We start from the raw sequence: 22,197 nt of genomic DNA on the forward strand, positions 1-22,197 counted from the left end.
TCAATACAAAGGCAAATGGATGGTCAGACACTAATCCTAGGTCTGGCAACAAAGATCAGAATACAAGAACTGAGAACAGAGCAAACACACACCACTTGAGCTAAGCTACAACTGGCAGTAATTGCAGGCAGAGAGCTAGATAAATGGTCAGGTAATCACTCTGACCAGGAGAAAACAAAGCACACCCCATTCCTTTACTGTCAGCCAAATCACGAACAGCTCAGAACAACGGAGCCTTTGATTGTACTCCTAAGCTGTCCATCACCACACTGACAGCTCAGCAGGTGCGAACCCTAGATTGGACGGCGGAACTGTCACTCACTACGTCCAGACATACCAATAGGAAAAATCATGACACCCTTCTTGCCTAACTTTTTTTATTCCCCAATTGACTTAATATGAGAGTTTTTTTTTTAAAGACGAATTGTTGTTTTTTTAATGGCGCCATTCATTTTGCCATTAAATGTGAAATAAATACCAACTGAAATGGTTAAAAAAATGCAATTCCACTATTATTTATTTAGCTTTTAGTGTGTTCATTGTAGGGATAAATGACTTTGTTACATGAATTCTCAGGTCTGTACAATTACAATTAAACTCAAGTTGTATCGTTTTTTATATTTTCGGGATTAAGAAAAATGTAAAAAATTAGTTTTGATTCGCCATTTTCTGAGACCCCTAACTTTTTTATTTTTCTGTTTATTTTTCCGTTTATGGAGCTGGGTGAGGTCGTATTTTTTTGCATGGTGAGCTGTAGACTTTATTTCGGAGTAGGTAAATAATTTGATTGTTTTTAATTAATTTTTTTAGGGGATATGAGATGAGCAAAAAACATCAATTGAGCCTTTCGATTAAATTTTTTTTAAGTTCATTTTATAATTGTTTTGATCGGAAGAGCAGGCCGATCGCAGCGATATACAGTACATGCATCTATCAGTGAATGACCGCTACATCTAAATAGCTAAAAAGTAGTACAAGTTTCGGACGCTGATATTAGAGGCAGGTAAAAGCTGTATAACACAGCTGGTACCCGCCATAAAGACAAAAAGACCTCATAGGAGTATATAGTCCATAATCATTTTATAAAAATATATATTTAGTAAACATATAATAAATAAATGACAATACATATCAACAAGGATCAGGTAATGATGGTTATAAGGGTCCACTTATGTACATACTGTACATAAAGTGCTTCAGTGCCAGAAATATAAGCATACATAATGGGCTAGTTACAATACTACAAATCAGCAAAATCAATCACATGTGCACAAATAAATGCTGGGATATATCAAACCATCCAATAGCATTGCTTACCAATTATATGCAAAAACTGGACCCAAGCCTGCTGCCACGACGCGCATTTTGCTGCACTTTCTCAAGGTGCGGTCTACCCACCATGTGCCATGTGTGGAGCAGATTCAGTTCCACACATTCACATCTGACATAGTACGTACTATTATGTACTTTGTCTGGAAGGGCACTTAAAGGGGTTGTGTAGCACTTTTTATTTCCGCATTGGGCTTGTAAAAGCTCTGCTTTGTGTCCGGTAGAAGTTTGCCTAATTATAGAGACACATGGACAATACCCACTAGAAATAGGATGATTGGATGCTTTCCGCGCCAGCTGTCCTGCTCACTATGTAGTACTGCCTGGTGTTTAAATTAGAGACACTTCACAACCCCTTGAAGACTAGAATCGTCTTTTAATGGCACCGGTTAAATAAATTTTGGCAATAAAAGATGTATTACTTGCAGATTCTGTGTTTCTGATTCCATTTTCATGGGTAATTTGTTATCCAGGGGATCTACAGTCAGACTATGTGGAACAACAAATCCATCCTTCTTTCTGGCTGAAGTGCAGTGTGACTCCGTGTCAACCCCAGAGGTAAGAGAAACTGTGGCTACAGACCTGATGATGGAGACCTAGAGTTTATTTTTGCATTCTCCCTTTATTCCCAGTTGGTTGTTCAGAAGTTGTCCATTTACAAAAATATAGAGAATTATGTGCCCCAGCTAATCATAACATTTACCCTTTTAAAAGTTTATTTAGAAGGTGTCCTCAAGTCAATTATTGTAAGACCTACCATCCTTTTACTTACCCGGTAGCATCCCTTCTTCAGCTTTCCTAAGTCCAATGTACTCCAAGATGTGGTCACACTACCGATAAAGGTAAAAAGACGATGACACTCGATAAACTTGCAGTTAGTTTGTTTTTTTTGTTTTTTTTAATAAAAATCAGTATATGATACCGTAAAACAAAGGTCAACCAACAAGTGCCAAAAAGAAATTTGCCTAAGTACCCATACAAGTCATGGGGTTTGATCTCCATTGTACGTGTCCAAGTATTTACTTTTGCTGCTGCCTATTGACATTGAGTGGTGCTGCACACTTCATAGTAATGTCGAACTAAGAAACTGTTTTTACAAGTATCAAAAATAGATTGTTGTTAGAATTTATGTTTTTTCTAGTATTTTTGTTTCATAACATCTAAAGAAACTTTTGGCAAAAAAAAAGTATGCAATATCATTTTAGTTAGTAGTCCCATTTGTGTCACTCATGATGCAGAGCAGCACCCTCCTACCTTAAATGAAGTCCATGGACTAAGGCCATTTGCTAACGTCACAGGATGGAGAACAAAAAAAATATGGTGGAGCCAACAGGCCCCTCAAATATCATGGCTTTTTAATAGTATTGGACTCCACATGTGGGCCAAATACACTGTTTGAGGTCACTTAAGCTCAACGTCCGGGTGCACCTGTAACCCCTGTATCTAATTTTAGTTATACCCCTGAATGTGAAGCATATAAAAATGTTGTATTTTTTTTTTCTCTGAACAGCTACCCATTAAAAATATGCATCCACCATCACCTCAACCAGTAAAATCAGAGAAACCACAAGTGTCACAGGTACATATTTTTTCTTTTATGGAGTTAATGTAGCATAATGAAGTAAGAGCTCATGCTGGGTAGCAGGAAACCTGAAATGAGGAGCCATTTGTGATTAATGGAAAATCCACACTTGGGACAACTAGAGAAAGAATGGTTTTGAGGGCCCAGACTCTATCTATATGGGGCAAACATACAGCCGCACAAGACACAGGTTGTTTATAGATTAAAGGGGTTTCTTGGGTTTTAAGTTGATGAACTACGCTTAACTTGGGTCATCAATGCATGAATCATGATGTTATACCCCCATGGAACATCATCAATCTATGAAATGATGGAGAAGCTAATTAGCGAGTATCCTGGAGATAGAAACCAAGTTGGTCATGCATTGACTGCTTTTCCCAAGAAAAATGTAAACTCCTAAATTTGCTTTAGGGTTGACTTCCGTTGAATTACTGGTCTTCTGTAGCAGCACCTTCCAATCTACGGTCACTCCTCAGGGCTTTGGTCCTCTACTGGGCCAGCCCAAACCTGGAAGAGTATGTGTTTGTATACATCCAGAATTAAGGGGGATTCACCAAGTTAGTAAGATATCACTTATCCTCAAAATAGGTAGTAACTTGCCAATAACTATGGTCCTACTACCAGGAACCCCACCAATCCTGAAACCTTGGAACAACTCCCACAAGTAACGTGTGTACAGGCCTTATGTTCATCAGAGATTTCAGCAGATACAATAACTATTCATTTATTTTGGTATTTTTTTAAGTGTATTATTGATTTTTTTACAGCCTGCAGCTCCATATGGATATAAAGGTCCACGGTCCTCTATGGTAAGGGCATAATGGCATTTGCATTATTCAAAAGAAAACCTACTGATAAAAAATTTCATAGAAAACTTTCCTCTTGGTCTTTTTTATTTTTTTACCTTGGAGATGAATCAGGGAGCGTGGCTTCATTAGGAGGAAGGGTTTTTGTTTGGTCTCCTGATTAAGAAAGGGCTCCTGGTGGAGAAATTTGCTTCATAACAACATGAATTAATATCTGAGGATTGAGAGTGGATACAATAAAAATAAAACAAAAAAGTTTGGATTCTATCAAAACCAATATTTTTCTTTTTTGTGAAATTTGTAGAAGATTCAATTTGTTTCAACTCGATTTGCTCATCTCTAGTAGTAATCGGAGATTTCTAAGGAAATTTATAGGCAAGCATTTCTCCAACATTCTTCAACCCCTTCCTAATATGTGCCACATAGGTTTGTCATATATTGAGTGCAGGTGTATAGAGAAGACAAAGAAGAGTAGCCCGTTCGATTACCTTGGATGTTGTCTACGTTGTACAGCCAGCACCTGCCTTAAGCAACAGAAATAAAAACTAACTCTGGTGTAGTGAAACCTCCACCAGGGGGAGCTGGTGAGGGAAGAGAGGTTACACACTAAGAGCAGCAACCCTGAGCAACAGCACAGGTGTCACAGGTAACGAGAGAGAATAGTCAGACGAACCGAGTCAGAAACTAGCAGGAGCAGACGTACCAGAAGGAGCAGCAATACACGTAGTCAAAATACCAAGCCGAGAGTCAGAAAGCCAGAACATGAGCACGGGGTCCAAAACGTGAGATGAAATACGTGGTCAGGGTACAAGCCGAGGAGTCAGATGCCAGAGAGGGAACGTAACAGCAGAGACGAATACCAAGAGACGGGGTCAGAAATCAGTCCGGGTCATACACGTGAATATCAGTCAAAGGCAGAAGGAACACACCAAGGTACAAGGGTCAGAGGCTCTAAACTGGAAGCTTAAGCTATCACTAACACTGGTCAGCAGGCTGTGAGAGACTGAAATAGCCCAGCTAGCTCCAGAACGAGGCTGAGGAGATTAACTCCTGCATGACCAGTCCGGAGTGAAGACAGCAGAAAATAAACTCCGGACTGGACCATGACAGTACCCCCCTCTCAATGGGGGGCCACTGGACCCCCAGGCTTCCCTGGATGACGAGCGTGAAAGGCCCGGACCAACCGATCTGCATGGACCGAACGTGCCGGCACCCATGACCGATCCTCAGGACCGTATCCATTCCAGTGGACCAAGTACTGAAGTGAACGATGGAGCATACGAGAATCCACCACCTGTTCCACCTCATACTCGGTCTGACCATCTACCATAACAGGCGGCGGGTGCGAGGGAGACTCATCAGAGGAAGGCACCGACGGCTTCAGAAGCGCTTTATGGAACACATTAGGAATCCATAATGACGGAGGCAAACGCAGGCGAAAGGCCACAGGATTAATCACCTCTAAAATCTCATACGGACCAATAAACTTGGGACCCAACTTAGCAGAGGGAAATCTCAGCCTTATGTTTTTGGTGGATAACCATACCTTATCCCCCACCTGATAAGTCGGCTCCACTGAGCGTCATTTATCTGCAAAAAATTTATATTTGCCCTGAGCCTCCCCAATGTTTCTCTGAACCTCCCTCCAAGCCTCCTCCAACCGCAAAAAGGCCGAATCAGCCCCTCGACACTCCGAATCTAGTCTGGAGAATTCACCAAAATGAGGGTGAAACCCATAGTTGCAGAAGAAAGGAGAAGTAACAGTAGACTGATTGACATGATTATTGAAGGCGAATTCCGCTATAGGTATCACAGAGCACCAATCATCCTGTCTGGATGTGACAAGACACCGCAGGATCTGCTCCAAAGACTGATTGGTCCTTTCAGTCTGACCATTGGTCTCGGGGTGGTAGACTGGTAGAAAAGGTCAGACTGATGCCCAGCCTTTTACAAAAAGCTCTCCAGAATTTTGCCATGAATTGCACCCCTCTATCAGACACCACACTGACAGGCACACCATGCAACCGGATCACATACTCAATGAATAGCTTAGATAGAGTCTCAGCATTAGGAAAGCGCGTTAAGGGTACAAAATGTGCTTGTTTACTGAACCTATCCACAACTACCCAGATCACGGTTTTGCCATTAGAGGGTGGGAGATCGGTGATAAAATCCATGGACAGGTGAGTCCACGGTCTATCCGGAATTGGCTGTGGCACCAATTCCCCGGCCGGCCGGTTGTGGGAGGCTTTAGCGCGGGCACAAGGTTCAGAGGAGGACACAAAACCAGTGACGTCAGAAGTCAAAGAGGGCCACCACAACAACCTAGTGATGGCTTTACGAGTGGCTGAGATTCCAGGATGCCCACTCAGGGCCGAGTCGTGGAACTCCCGAAGCACCCTTAACCGATACTGGACAGGCACAAAGAGCTTATTTTCAGGTATGGACGGAGGAGCAAGAGATTGGGCCTCACGAATCTCCTGCTCCAATCTCGGGGACACCACAGCCACCACCACCCCGCGCTGAAGAATGGAGGAAGGAGGCTCAGGAGGTGATACCGGATCTAGGCTGCGAGACAAGGCATCCGCCTTCACATTCTTGGAACCTAGTCTGAAAGTGATGGAAAACTGAAATCGGGAAAAAAAAGTGACCACCTTGCCTGTCTCGGAGTCAGACGTTCTTGTGATCTGTAATGGCAGTGATACGATGGACAGCCCCCTCCAAAAAATGCCTCCATTCTTCAAAAGCCAATTTAATGGCCAACAACTCTCGGTTACCCACATCATAATTACTTTCAGCAGAGGAAAAATTTTTTGAAAAGAAGGCACAGGGTCTTAAGTTAGTTAATGTGGTAGGCCCCTGGGACAACACAGCCCTCACTCCCACCTCAGAGGCATCCACTTCTATGATGAATGGTTTAGACAAGTCAGGTTGCACCAGTACTGGAGCAGTCATGAAACGTTCTTTTAACAAAGAAATGCAGCCACAGCTGGAGCTGACTAGTTTTTGAGATCCGCCTCCTTTTCGGTGAGATCAGTGAGGGGTTTGACCACTTGAGAGAACCCCTTGATGAATTTTCTATAATAATTGGCGAAACCCAGAAATCGCTGAAGACCCTTGAGATCTCTGGGTTGCACCCAATCCACAATGGCCTGTACCTTCCTAGGGTCCATACGAAACCCCTCAGCGGACAGGATGACCCCTAGAAAGGACAATTCTTGAGTAAAAAATGAACATTTCTCCAATTTGGCAAAGAGTGAGTTCTCCCTGAGCCTCTGGAGAACCGCATGAAGATGACCCATATGACTTTGTCTATCAGAAGAATATATGAGTATATCGTCAAGATAAACAACTATAAAGTGTCCAATAAAATCAGAAAAAACATGGTTAATGAAATTCTGGAATACCGCTGGTGCGGTAGTCAAACCGAAGGGCATAACCAAATTTTCAAACAGACCCTCAGAGGTGAGAAACGCAGTTTTCCATTCATCCCCCTCCCGTATACGGATGAGATTGTATGCTCCCCTGAGGTCCAACTTAGAGAACCACCTGGCCCCCGACAATTGATTGTACAAATCAGGTATCAGTGGGAGAGGGTAAGCGTTTCTTATGGTTATTTTATTCAGTTCTCGAAAATCGAGGCATGGGCGTAAACCACCATCCTTTTTTTACACAAAAAAGAACCCCGCTGCCACGGGAGAGACAGATGGCCGTATATGCCCTTTACGGAGGCTCTCAGAGATATTCTCCTTCATAGCAGCGCGCTCAGGGCCGGAGAGATTGTACAGCCGGGCTTTGGGCAATTTGGCACCGGGAACAAGATCCACGGCACAATCGAATGGTCGGTGTGGTGGTAGAACCTCAGCCTCCTTTTCGGAGAACACATCCTCAAAATCCTTCAGGAACTCCGGAATACCCTACAGACTGACGGATGACATAGACACAGTAGCAAGACAATTTTCAGAACAACCAGGTCCCCATTTAACAATATCCCGGGACCTCCAGTCAATAACCGGGATATGCCGTTGTAACCAGAGAAACCCTAACACCAGGCCAGCAGGGAGGTTATCCAAAACAAAGCATGACATGCGCTCCTGGTGTAGGGCCCCCACCCTGAGGGTGAATTCTTTAGAAATGAAATGGAGTCCATTCTTAGTGAGAGGTGTAGAGTCAATAGCCACAATTTTTAAGGGAGTCCCCAAACTAACTGTCCCTAATCTACAGCGAGCCACCAGCTTAGAGTCAATCAGGTTCAGGGATGACCCACAGTCTACAAAAGCAGAAGTATGGAAAAAGCCATTCTCAACACCAAGTTCCACCTTTAGCAGTATCTTTGAAAAAGAAGAAAAAGGTACCTGAGAGTCTGGGTGACCTCCACAATTATCACCCAGACTGAGCTGCTTGTTAGTCGGAGGACAGGAGGGGCAGTCTTTTTTCCAGTGTCCGGGATCTCCGCAGTAAAAACACAATTTTCCATCACGTCGCCGTTTCCTCTCTTTCTCCTGGGGGGTTAGTGGCTCCCACCTCCATAAGTTCAGATGGAAGCAAAACATCAGGGTTAGCAGGGAAAAATGGAAACCCTCGCTGAGTAACACCTCTCTCCCACAGTCTCCTATCCATACACATAGCCTGAGTCATAGCCTCCTCCAATGAGCTGGGAGGTGGATGGAGAGCCAGAGCGTCCTTCAAGCAATCTGACAGTCCCTTCCTGAACAAACATCTCAGTGCGGAGTCGTCCCAGGACACCTCAGTGGACCATCGACGGAATTCGGAGCAGTACCAATCAGCTGAGTGCTTCCCTTGCCCCAGACCCAAAATAGTGTCCTCTGCCACCCTAACACGGCCCGGTTCGTCATAGATATATCCTAGGGCCTCAAAGAACCTATCTACCGACATCCGTTCAGGGGCAGTAGGGGGCAACGAAAAAGCCCAGGATTGGGGACCCTCCCTAAGTAAGGAGATAACAATCCCCACCCGCTGAGTCTCATCCCCAGACGATCGGGGTCTAAGAGAAAACCATAATTTACAACTCTCCTTGAATATGTGAAATTTATCTTTTTCGCCAGAAAATGTGTCAGGAAGTTTAACTGAGGGTTCAGGAGAGTGCAAAATAACATCTACAGAGTCGCCTGGTGGACAAACAATATGAGAGGTGTTTCCCTGCATGGTCTTAATAGTCTCAGTCAGTTCTTTCTGTAAGTGGGTAGGAGACATTACAAGGGACTGATGATTCACAGAAAAGTCCTGCGCCATCTGTGTCAAACTGGACACTTGATCTGCCAAGTTATGCAGCAGATCCATGACCAAAGAAAAAAAAAGTGCAAAATCCTGTTTAAATGTATAGGTTAGTGATAATGTAGTGAAACCTCCACCAGGGGGAGCTGGTGAGGGAAGAGGGGTTACACACTAAGAGCAGCAACCCTGAGCAACAGCACAGGTGCCACAGGTAACGAGAGAGAATAGTCAGACGAACCGAGTCAGAAACTAGCAGGAGCAGACGTACCAGAAGGAGCAGCAATACACGTAGTCAAAATACCAAGCCGAGAGTCAGAAAGCCAGAACATGAGCACGGGGTCCAAAACGTGAGATCAGGGCCACCATCAGGGCATGACAGCCCTTACTGCTGTATGGGGCCCGGTGAACAGCAGTACAGAAGGGGAGCCCGCATGTCAGGGGCCCCACTCCTGTGCTTCTAGTCATTGGGCCCCAAGTAATGTGTGCTGCGGCCGGGCCCTAAGTACAGGTCCTTCAGCTCACAGCAGCAGCTGCATCTTCACTGCTGGAGCGCGGTCAGGTAAGTAGAAAGTTGTTTTTTTTATTTAAATACTGAAAGCGTCCAATATGTTTCCCTGGCAGGATGGAGACACATGGACCATGTGTCTCCATCCTGCCAGGGCAGATTGAAGGCACACGGGCAGATTGGAGTGTGACACTGGAGGCAGGATGGAGACGGGGCAGGATTGGAGACGCGAGGCATGATTGGAGACGCGGGGCAGAATGGAGATGCAGGGCATGATTGGAGACACGGGGGCAGAATGGAGACACGGGGGCAGAATGGAGATACGGGGCAGAATGGAGATGCGGGGCATAATTGGAGACACGGGGCAGAATGGAGATGGGGGAATGATTGGAGACACAGGGCAGAATGGAGACACGGGGCAGAATGGATATGCGGGGCATTATTGGAGACATGGGGCAGAATGGAGATGCGAGACATGATTGAAGACATGGGGCAGAATGGAGATACGGGGCAGAATGGATATGCGGGGCATGATTGGAGACGCGGGGCAGAATGGAGACATGGGGCAGAATGGAGATGCGGGGCATAATTGGAGACACGGGGAAGAATAGATATGCGGGGCATGATTGGAGACGTGGGGCAGAATGGAGACACGGGGCAGAATGGATATGCGGGGCATAATTGGAGACACGGGGCAGAATGGAGATGCGGGGCATGATCGGAGACACGGGGCAGAATGGAGATGCGGGGCATGATTGGAGACACGGGGCAGAATGGAGATGTGGGGCATGATTGGAGACACGGGGCAGAATGGAGATGCGGGCATGATTGGAGACATGGGGCAGAATGGAGATGTGGGAAATGAATGGAGACACGGGGCAGAATGGAGATGGGGGGCATGATTGGAGACACAGGGCAGAATGGAGATGCGGGACATGATTGGAGACACGGGGCAAAATGGAGATATGGGGCATGATTGGAGACACGGGGCAAAATGGAGACACAGGGAAGAATGGAGATACAGGGCATGATTGGAGACACAGGGCAAAATGGAGACACCGGGCATGATTGGAGACACGGGGCAAAATGGAGATGCAGGGCAGAATGGAGATACGGGGCATGATTGGACACACGGGGCAGAATGGAGATACGGGGCATGATTGGAGACACGGGGCAAAATGGAGACACAGTGCAGAATGGAGATACACGGGGCAGAATAGAAATGGGGGGCATGATTGGAGACACAGGGCAGAATGGAGATGCGGGGCATGATTGGAGACACGGGGAAGAATGGAGATGCGGGGCATGATTGGAGACACAGGGCAGAATGGAGACACGGGCAGAATGGAAACACGGGGAAGAATGGAGATGCGGGGCATGATTGGAGACACGGGGCAGAATGGAGACTCGGGGCAGAATGGAGATGCGGGGCATGATTAGAGACATGGGGCAGAATGGAGATGCGGGGCATGATTGGAGACACGGGGCAAAATGGAGATACGGGGAATGATTGGAGACACGGGGCAAAATGGAGACATAGGGCAGAATGGAGATACAGGGCATGATTGGAGACACGGGGCAAAATGGAGACACGGGGCATGATTGGAGACACGGGGCAAAATGGAGATGCAGGGCAAAATGGAGATACGGGGCATGATTGGACACACGGGGCAGAATGGAGATACGGGGCATGATTGGAGACACGGGGCAAAATGGAGACACCGGGCATGATTGGAGACACGGGGCAAAATGGAGATGCAGGGCAGAAAGGAGATACGGGGCATGATTGGACACACGGGGCAGAATGGAGATACGGGGCATGATTGGAGACACGGCGCAAAATGGAGACACAGGGCAGAATGGAGATACAGGGCATGATTAGAGACATGGGGCAGAATGGAGATGCAGGGCATGAATGGAGACACGGGGCAGAATAGAAATGGGGGGCATGATTGGAGACACAGGGCAGAATGGAGATGCGGGGCATGATTGGAGACACGGGGCAGAATGGAGATGCGGGGCATGATTGGAGACACAGGGCAGAATAGAGACACGGGCAGAATGGAAACACGGGGAAGAATGGAGATGCAGGGCATGATTGGAGACACGGGGCAGAATGGAGACACGGGGCAGAATGGAGATGCGGGGCATGATTAGAGACATGGGGCAGAATGGAGATGCGGGGCATGATTGGAGACACGGGGCAGAATGGAGATGCGGGGCATGATTGGAGACACGGGGCAAAATGGAGATACGGGGAATGATTGGAGACACGGGGCAAAATGGAGACATAGGGCAGAATGGAGATACAGGGCATGATTGGAGACACGGGGCAAAATGGAGACACGGGGCATGATTGGAGACACGGGGCAAAATGGAGATGCAGGGCAAAATGGAAATACGGGGCATGATTGGACACACGGGGCAGAATGGAGACATGGGGCAGAATGGAGATGCGGGGCATAATTGGAGACACGGGGAAGAATAGATATGCGGGGCAAGATTGGAGACGTGGGGCAGAATGGAGACACGGGGCAGAATGGATATGCGGGGCATAATTGGAGACACGGGGCAGAATGGAGATGCGGGGCATGATCGGAGACACGGGGCAGAATGGAGATGCGGGGCATGATTGGAGACATGGGGCAGAATGGAGATGTGGGGCATGAATGGAGACACAGGGCAGAATGGAGATGCGGGGCATGATTGGAGTCACGGGGCAGAATGGAGACACGGGGTAGAATGGAGATGTGGGGCATGATTGGAGACACGGGGCAGAATGGAGATGCGGGCATGATTGGAGACATGGGGCAGAATGGAGATGCGGGGTATGAATGGAGACACGGGGCAGAATGGAGATGGGGGCATGATTGGAGACACAGGGCAGAATGGAGATGCGGGACATGATTGGAGACACGGGGCAAAATGGAGATATGGGGCATGATTGGAGACACGGGGCAAAATGGAGACACAGGGAAGAATGGAGATACAGGGCATGATTGGAGACACAGGGCAAAATGGAGACACCGGGCATGATTGGAGACACGGGGCAAAATGGAGATGCAGGACAGAATGGAGATACGGGGCATGATTGGACACACGGGGCAGAATGGAGATACGGGGCATGATTGGAGACACGGGGCAAAATGGAGACACAGTGCAGAATGGAGATGCAGGGCATGATTAGAGACATGGGGCAGAATGGAGATGCAGGGCATGAATGGAGACACGGGGCAGAATAGAAATGGGGGGCATGATTGGAGACACAGGGCAGAATGGAGATGCGGGGCATGATTGGAGACACGGGGCAGAATGGAGATGCGGGGCATGATTGGAGACACAGGGCAGAATGGAGACACGGGCAGAATGGAAACACGGGGAAGAATGGAGATGCGGGGCATGATTGGAGACACGGGGCAGAATGGAGACTCGGGGCAGAATGGAGATGCGGGGCATGATTAGAGACATGGGGCAGAATGGAGACATGGGGCAGAATGGAGATGCGGGGCATAATTGGAGACACGGGGAAGAATAGATATGCGGGGCATGATTGGAGACGTGGGGCAGAATGGAGACACGGGGCAGAATGGATATGCGGGGCATAATTGGAGACACGGGGCAGAATGGAGATGCGGGGCATGATCGGAGACACGGGGCAGAATGGAGATGCGGGGCATGATTGGAGACATGGGGCAGAATGGAGATGTGGGGCATGAATGGAGACATGGGGCAGAATGGAGATGGGGGCATGATTGGAGACACAGGGCAGAATGGAGATGCGGGGCATGATTGGAGTCACGGGGCAGAATGGAGACACGGGGCAGAATGGAGATGTGGGGCATGATTGGAGACACGGGGCAGAATGGAGATGCGGGCATGATTGGAGACATGGGGCAGAATGGAGATGCGGGAAATGAATGGAGACACGGGGCAGAATGGAGATGGGGGGCATGATTGGAGACACAGGGCAGAATGGAGATGCGGGACATGATTGGAGACACGGGGCAAAATGGAGATATGGGGCATGATTGGAGACACGGGGCAAAATGGAGACACAGGGAAGAATGGAGATACAGGGCATGATTGGAGACACAGGGCAAAATGGAGACACCGGGCATGATTGGAGACACGGGGCAAAATGGAGATGCAGGGCAGAATGGAGATACGGGGCATGATTGGACACACGGGGCAGAATGGAGATACGGGGCATGATTGGAGACACGGGGCAAAATGGAGACACAGTGCAGAATGGAGATGCAGGGCATGATTAGAGACATGGGGCAGAATGGAGATGCAGGGCATGAATGGAGACACGGGGCAGAATAGAAATGGGGGGCATGATTGGAGACACAGGGCAGAATGGAGATGCGGGGCATGATTGGAGACACGGGGAAGAATGGAGATGCGGAGCATGATTGGAGACACAGGGCAGAATGGAGACACGGGCAGAATGGAAACACGGGGAAGAATGGAGATGCGGGGCATGATTGGAGACACGGGGCAGAATGGAGACTCGGGGCAGAATGGAGATGCGGGGCATGATTAGAGACATGGGGCAGAATGGAGATGCGGGGCATGATTGGAGACACGGGGCAAAATGGAGATACGGGGAATGATTGGAGACACGGGGCAAAATGGAGACATAGGGCAGAATGGAGATACAGGGCATGATTGGAGACACGGGGCAAAATGGAGACACGGGGCATGATTGGAGACACGGGGCAAAATGGAGATGCAGGGCAAAATGGAGATACGGGGCATGATTGGACACACGGGGCAGAATGGAGATACGGGGCATGATTGGAGACACGGGGCAAAATGGAGACACCGGGCATGATTGGAGACACGGGGCAAAATGGAGATGCAGGGCAGAAAGGAGATACGGGGCATGATTGGACACACGGGGCAGAATGGAGATACGGGGCATGATTGGAGACACGGCGCAAAATGAAGACACAGGGCAGAATGGAGATACAGGGCATGATTAGAGACATGGGGCAGAATGGAGATGCAGGGCATGAATGGAGACACGGGGCAGAATAGAAATGGGGGGCATGATTGGAGACACAGGGCAGAATGGAGATGCGGGGCATGATTGGAGACACGGGGCAGAATGGAGATGCGGGGCATGATTGGAGACACAGGGCAGAATAGAGACACGGGCAGAATGGAAACACGGGGAAGAATGGAGATGCAGGGCATGATTGGAGACACGGGGCAGAATGGAGACACGGGGCAGAATGGAGACACGGGGCAGAATGGAGATGCGGGGCATGATTAGAGACATGGGGCAGAATGGAGATGCGGGGCATGATTGGAGACACGGGGCAAAATGGAGATACGGGGAATGATTGGAGACACGGGGCAAAATGGAGACATAGGGCAGAATGGAGATACAGGGCATGATTGGAGACACAGGGCAAAATGGAGACACCGGGCATGATTGGAGACACGGGGCAAAATGGAGATGCAGGGCAAAATGGAAATACGGGGCATGATTGGACACACGGGGCAGAATGGAGATGCAGGCCATGATTAGAGACATGGGGCAGAATGGAGATGCAGGGCATGAATGGAGACACGGGGCAAAATAGAAATGGGGGCATGATTGGAGACACGGGGCAAAATGGAGACACCGGGCATGATTGGAGACACGGGGCAAAATGGAGATGCAGGGCAGAAAGGAGATACGGGGCATGATTGGACACACGGGGCAGAATGGAGATACGGGGCATGATTGGACACACGGGGCAGAATGGAGATACGAGGCATGACTGGAGATACGGGGCAGAAGAATGGAGATACGGGGCATGATTGGAGACACGGGGCAGAAGAATGGAGATACGGGGCAGGATTGAATACACTGGGGGCAGGATTGCAGACAGATGGGGCAGGACTGGAGACAGATGGGGCAGGATCATGGGGCAGGATGGATACGATGGAGACATATGGGGCAGAATGGATACTCATGAGGGCAGGATGAGAGAAAATATGGCTGAAGCCAGGAATGAGACACACGGGGGTCAGGATGGGGGATATTATTACCATAGGGGCTAATTAAAGAATATTATTACTGCAGTGATGTATTTATTTTATTTTTTGAGTATACTGTTTTAAATGGGGTGGCTTTTCTGTTACTGTGCAGAGTGATACTATGTCACCTTTTTTTCTTCATGTGGTGTAATGTAGAAGTTGGGAAAAAAATAAGTAATGTGTTCTGCAAGCGGAGCTCTAGATAACTGTGTTATTTCCTGCAGAGACGAGCCCTGGCTGGAAGATGTGATGGCGATCTGTGCTGGATTAAAGATGAAAAGCGAAGATGAAGGACTTCACCTAGAGACGTCACTGGTGAGTTAGTGTGTTACCTATATACTGTATACTATATACAGAGCTCCTGTGTATAATGTCATGGATCACTGCATTATCTGTATGCAAATTGCCTCTTCAGAGAAAAAGAGGACTTGAACTCTATAGCGCCACCTGTTAGTAGTAGCGATCCTACAAGTCACAATCAACCCTTTAACGAGTCTTGTAATATGACTCCTAAGTCATATTACAAGACTCGTTAAAGGGTTGATTGTGACTTGTAGGATCGCTACTACAAACAGGTGGCGCTATAGAGTTCAAGTCCTCTTTTTTGCTGAAGAGGCAATTTGCATATTATTTTCCCAGAGGAGCACTGCACAGCGAATAAGCCTCCTTACCTTGACAAGCCAGAGCTGGCATGTCACTCTCCACAAGGAGAAACCTTACCCCTTATACCTGTATTACCTGTACAGAGACAATGCATACTAAGTACAGGTCTCCTGTGTATAATGGCACTTATGGTGAAAGTATTGTGTTATTTTATTACTGATCAGTATTGTAGTATTCAGTCACCATGTGGTGGTAATATGTGGTCTGGACATGGTGTAGCGGTATTTGTTCCTTGTATGTGGTATTATTCAGTCACTGTGGTGGTAAAATGTGGTCTGGTCATGGTGTGGCGGTATTTTTTCCTTGTATGTGATATTATTTTGTCACTGTGGTGGTAATATGTGGTCTGGACATGGTGCAGTGGTATTTGTCCCTTGTATGTGCTATTATTTGGTCACTTTGTGGTGGTAATATATGGTCTGGACATGGTGTAGCGGTATTTTTTCCTTGTATGTGATATTATTGGTCATTTTAAATATTGAAAAATAAATAAAAATATATCTAAATTGTATTGCATATTTTAACAAATATTTAATACAGTAGAGTAGAGCTCGGCCAAAAGTGTCTACCCTGTTATGGTGGTGGCTTAAAAAATCTTTTGGCCAAAACAAAAGCTGCTGGCTATATGTGTGATCTGGTGATGGGAACTGTTAATGTGTGATAGGTGAGAAGTGGAGTTTTTCCAAGAGAGAGCAGTGGGACTGTGGACAGTTCGAGGGGTGGAGGGCAGGGCTGGGGTGGAGCCTGGGTGGAGTCTCAAGGGGGCCCTGAAAATTTTGCCAGTATGGGGCCCCGAAATTCCTAGTGGCAGCCCTGCGTGAGATGAAATACGTGGTCGGGATACAAGCTGGGGAGTCAGATGCCAGAGAGGGAACGTAACAGCAGAGACGAATACCAAGAGACGGGGTCAGAAATCAGTCCGGGTCATACACGTGAATATCAGTCAAAGGCAGGAGGAACACCAAGGTACAAGGGTCAGAGGCTCTAAACTGGAAGCTTAAGCTATCACTAACACTGGTCAGCAGGCTGTGAGAGACTGAAATAGCCCAGCTAGCTCCAGAACGAGGCTGAGGAGATTAACTCCCGCATGACCAGTCTGGAGTGAAGACAGCAGAAAATAAACTCCGGACTGGACCATGACATCTGGTTTCTAAAACAGAAAAAAATACACCAGCGCTCCAAAAAGGAGATGGGGGAGAGATGATAGAGGTTGAAAGCGGCTGGTGATCTAACAGGTTCTGTGTGGGCTTCTGTCTGGAGGTATAAACTAAGGGATATGAAGTAATCACTGCGCTATAATGAGGCTGAGAGGACAATACCTATGTACGTTGAATAATTCAATTATACATGAGCAAGCACTAATCACTAGGGTTAGTTTAGCACTTACTTGTACTGTCGTTGGTGATATAGTGTACCGCGAGTCCAGGATGGCTGTCTGTACCGGAGTAGAGTTAGTAGCTGCTAAGGGAAATATGGCGTGCAGCGGGCCCCATGTGGTAGAATGTGAGGTGCCAGAGGATGGCGGTTGCGGGAGCGTTCTCCCGTGAAAATGATCCTCCTAGATCCTCTTTGCTGTGCGGGGAGAAGCACAAGCTCCTGACGTGCTTCGGCTGGTAGCAACACAGAGGCTGTGGCCCGGTTAGCGGGGGGCGTGACAAGTCATGACGTCACGGAACTATTAGACGGGTGCGCGAAGGGATCAACTACCAATGTCTTTCGAGGGATACAGTTCTTCTTCGTCAGGGCTATGACTCCAACGTGTAGCCCGTCCTTATATATCGGCGCCAACCTGTCTCACCGCTGCCTGCTTGCACAGCGTGGACCATATACCCCATGGATTGGCAATGTCTCCATATGTATATTGTTTAATATGATGAATGGGGAAATATGTTTGTGCGCTAATAAAATACAAATCATCACTAAATATGCTCTGCACTCTGAATATAGGGCAAATATTTTTATATTATGTGCTGGTTTAGTTAGCAACATCTAGTGGTGCCTGAATTTATAGAAGTGTCTGAAATAGCATTTGCAGCCTGTGTCTTTAACAGTGTAGCAATATGGGATTGAAACAATGCATTGTGGGAATGATGCAATGTATTCTGGGATGAAGATGCCATTTTATTCTGTGTATTTCATAAGGACACACGTTGTTTTCTTGTCCTCCTGTAACTCCCTACTTAAGTTCGTTATCCGGGTAAAGCATATCTGGTAAGATTAATATCTTTTCTTGCCATGCTGTGTTGTACAGAGATGTTATTAGCTGTATGGCAGCCAGAGCTCAGTAGATGTAATTAGACACCTGTGTATTCCATGTGAACATTGCATCACACTGTATACTTCCTGTAATTGTGTTAGCTGTGTGATCATCTGCCCAATACTTACCCATGTTGTTTGTATTCTTTATAGTTTTACCGCATGTTCTATACTCTTCACCAATAAACAAGTTAGACTACAGAGAACAGTCTGCTTATTTGGAAGTGTCTAAGTATGAAGTAATGTGTTTCTACAGTCCTTCCCACTCTACTTAGTATTTTGGCCATATATAGTGACATGAAGGTGAATCTGTTACTTATATATGGTTATGTGGTAGTATGTGCTTCTGTATCTTTTACATAATATGAATGGACATGGATAATAGTGTGATTGTAAGACAAATTAGATTAATTTAAAAACAATATTTTATTGATATCTCTAAAAACCTTTATTTAAAAAGTAAATATTTAAATCTAAAAAATTAGGAAAAAATGCGTTAAAAATACTGGAGTGTTTTAATACATAAAATTGGGCTGCTACCAAAAGAATGAGGGTAATAAAAAATGAATATGTCTCTACCAATCAAATCAATATCAACCCTCCACCAGTCGGGCCTTTATGGCAGTACAGAGATATCTTGGATGAAAACCTCTTCCAGAGTGCTCTGGAACTGAGACTTGGCCAAAGGTTCACCTTCCAACAAGACAATGACCCTGAGCACACAGCTAAAATAACAAAGGAGTGGCTTCAGAACAACTCTGTGACCATTCTTGACTGACCTAGCCACAGCCCTGACCTAAACCCAATTGAGCATCTCTGGAGAGACCTGAAAATAGCTGTCCACCAACGTTCACCATCCAACCTGACGGAACTGGAGAGGATCTGTAAGGCAGAATGGCAGAGGATCCCCAAATCCAGGTGTGAAAAACTTGTTGCATCATTCCCAAGAAGACTCATGGCTGTACTAGCTCAAAAGGTGCTTCTAATCAATACTGAGCAAAGGGTCTGAATACTTATGACCATGTGATATTTCAGTTTTTCTTTTTTAATAAATTTGCAAATATTTCTACATTTCTGGGGTTTTTTTCCGTCAAGATGGGGTGCAGAATGTACATTAATGAGAAAAAAATGAACTTTTTTGAATTTACCAAATGGCTGCAATGAAACAAAGAGTGAAAAATTCAAAGGGACCTGAATACTTTCCGTACCCACTGTATGTATAATTGATTTATTCAACGTACATAGGTATTGTCTCTCAGCCTCATTATAGCGCGGTGATTATTTTATATCCCTTAGTTTATGACTCTGGTTTCCGTTTAACCACTTACATTCCTCTGTCAGTTTCTGATTGCTGCATTCAAGTGGTTTTCTCGTTCAAGACCACACAAGTACTAAAAAAAGGAATAAAAAAATAAAAAAAAATTCGTAAGTTTGAATCATCCCCCTTTTTAACAGTACAAAAACAAAGATATTAAAAATATTATCATACTTCATATTGCCACATCCACAAAAGTCCAATCTATTAAAATATAACCTTAGTTAAGCCTTATGGTAAATGGTGGAAAATTGCTGTTTTTTTCATCACTCCATTTCCTCAAAAACTGCAATGAAAACCTATCCAAATGACATATGCCCCCACCTCCAAAATCATAAGAATGAAAGCAAAAGCTCTGCACACAAAAAAAATCCCTCTTACAATTCCATCAGCGCAAAAGTAAAAAAAAGTAGCAGGTCTCAGACAATATAAACAGAAATCAAAAAGTTCAGAATTTTTTAGTAACTAAAATCTGAAAAAATGCATACAAGTTTATCTCAGTAGTTGTACTGATTTGACCAATCATATTGCTGTACAGTGAACGCCACAAAAACAAAACCCCAAAACAATGGAGAAATTGTATTTACTCCTCCATTCTCTTGAAATTTTTGCTTGTTTTTCAATGCATTATATGGTTGAATGAATGGTGTCATTCAAAACTAAAATTGTCACAGTCCAATTCTTGGATCTGTGTCAGATTCTGGGTTCCCTCATTAAAACCTTTATTTTCAGGCTTCTGGGGCTTAATATGGGTTTTTGCCCCCGGTGGCCACAAGTGTCATTACATTATGATGGTTTCTTTGTTTTACCTTTTTCTCCCAGTGGTCACTGGGGTTATTACATTTGTTTTTGGCCCTTGCTTGCTCCTCCTTTGCTATATAAGGTCAGCCGGTCTATCAGGTGTTGGGGATAGCATTTCCTTTGTGGATTCCAACCATGGTGAAGTGAGCAGCTGGCTCTGAGGTGTTGAGCCACTGCTGAAAGTCTGTTGCTGAACTCTGCTGCCCGGTGTTTGCAGCAGAGAAAAGGGAGCAGCTGGCTCTGAGGTGTCGAGCCACTGCTGAAGATGGTGAAGGTAGCAGCTGGCTCTGAGGGTTCAAGCCACTGCTGAAAGCTGATCTGGTGCTGAACTCTGCTGCCTGGTGCCTGGTGACTGCAGCAGAGAAAGATAAGTGTTTCGTTGTATTCCCCGTTTTGTGTATTTTTCCTTGTGTGTATTAGTGCAGCGGTGGGACCAGTGTCTGCCCCACCCAGTTCCCTAGCAAGGGGTAGGTGCGGGGTGAGTGAGGGTTCAGGTATCCTGGTCGGTGACAGGTGAGGAGCCTGTATAAGGAATGCTAGGAGTGCTTAGGGACACTGCCTCAAGGGAGTGCAGGAGGTCTCCACGTCCCCGTATCCTATTGCAGGGCCCACCGTTGTAACTGTTTCCCCTTCTCCTTTGTCTTGTTGTTTCAGTTACCGGCCTGTGGGTCGTGTCACACAGGACAGGTACACGTGTTGGTCTTGTTGTTTCAGGTACCGGCCTGCGGGTCATGTCACACATGACAGTACACATGCCAAAAATTCATCTCACAAAAAACAAGCCCTCATATATGAGTAGGGAGATGGAAAAATAAAAACGTTATTACTCTCGCAAGGAAAAAACTTAAATGGAAAAATAAAAATTGGCCATGATGGAAAGGATTAAAGTAGAGTCACCCTGGAGCTGCACTTTAATCCCTTCCCAATGGTAAATGTACCGGTATTTACTATTTTGCTGTGCATTTCCACAAATGGAGGTACCAGTACGTCCTCAAGAACTTGCAGGCAATTGCCTCTGGGAGCTAGGCTTAAGTGATATTGGAGCCCTGTCCAAATGCTAATTCTTCCTTTGTCCTTATTCTCCCTTCTTAGTTTGCTCTTTTTCCAGGTAATTTCCATTTTCCCATACTGATTTTCATGTTTTGTGTGGGACTTCATATAGTATCCCTTCTCTGCACTTCCTTGCTGGCGATATTTCCTGATGAATGTATACTTAGGTGTTCCAGCTCTTTATCTTACAGGTTTACCTTGTTGTTTCCCCTCACAGCACCATTTCCTTTTACCAATATTAGGTTCTTGGGAGGTCTTTCTTGTTCCTTTTATTTTTGGTACTCCTTACCTTCATTCCTCCAACTTATTTGAATGTGACTTAGTTTCTCACCTTGGCTTCTTGTATCTCTCCTTACACTTGACTTTCCCCTTGTTGGGAGTGTGTTGCATCCTCCTCTCTGGTTCCTCAGGAGGTATGAGAAACCCCTCAATGGCCTTTTAGGAAGCCAGGTCCGAGGTGGTGTTTTTAATTGTCCAGCTAGGGCCTTTCCAGTCTGTACAGGGTCGAGTTGGGTGTATGTGCAGCACTTCCCTGGTGTAAGCGTAACATGTTCATAACGCCATAAAAACAAAATCTGTACTATAATATGGCACTTATTCCCGTCTGAGATTTGAACTGTGC

The 22,197-nt window shown here is 46.2% G+C and overlaps 1 pseudogene; it reads left to right on the forward strand.

Annotated features, from left to right (window-relative positions):
- Positions 1-22,197, forward strand: part of LOC141060855 (zinc metalloproteinase-disintegrin-like VLAIP-B) — a 176,698-nt pseudogene that overhangs the window by 147,720 nt on the left and 6,781 nt on the right.

This window comes from Dendrobates tinctorius, unplaced genomic scaffold (genome assembly GCF_039654945.1).
Source record: "Dendrobates tinctorius isolate UK_male_01 unplaced genomic scaffold, ASM3965494v1 ptg000245l, whole genome shotgun sequence".
NCBI classification, from domain to species: Eukaryota; Metazoa; Chordata; class Amphibia; order Anura; family Dendrobatidae; genus Dendrobates; species Dendrobates tinctorius.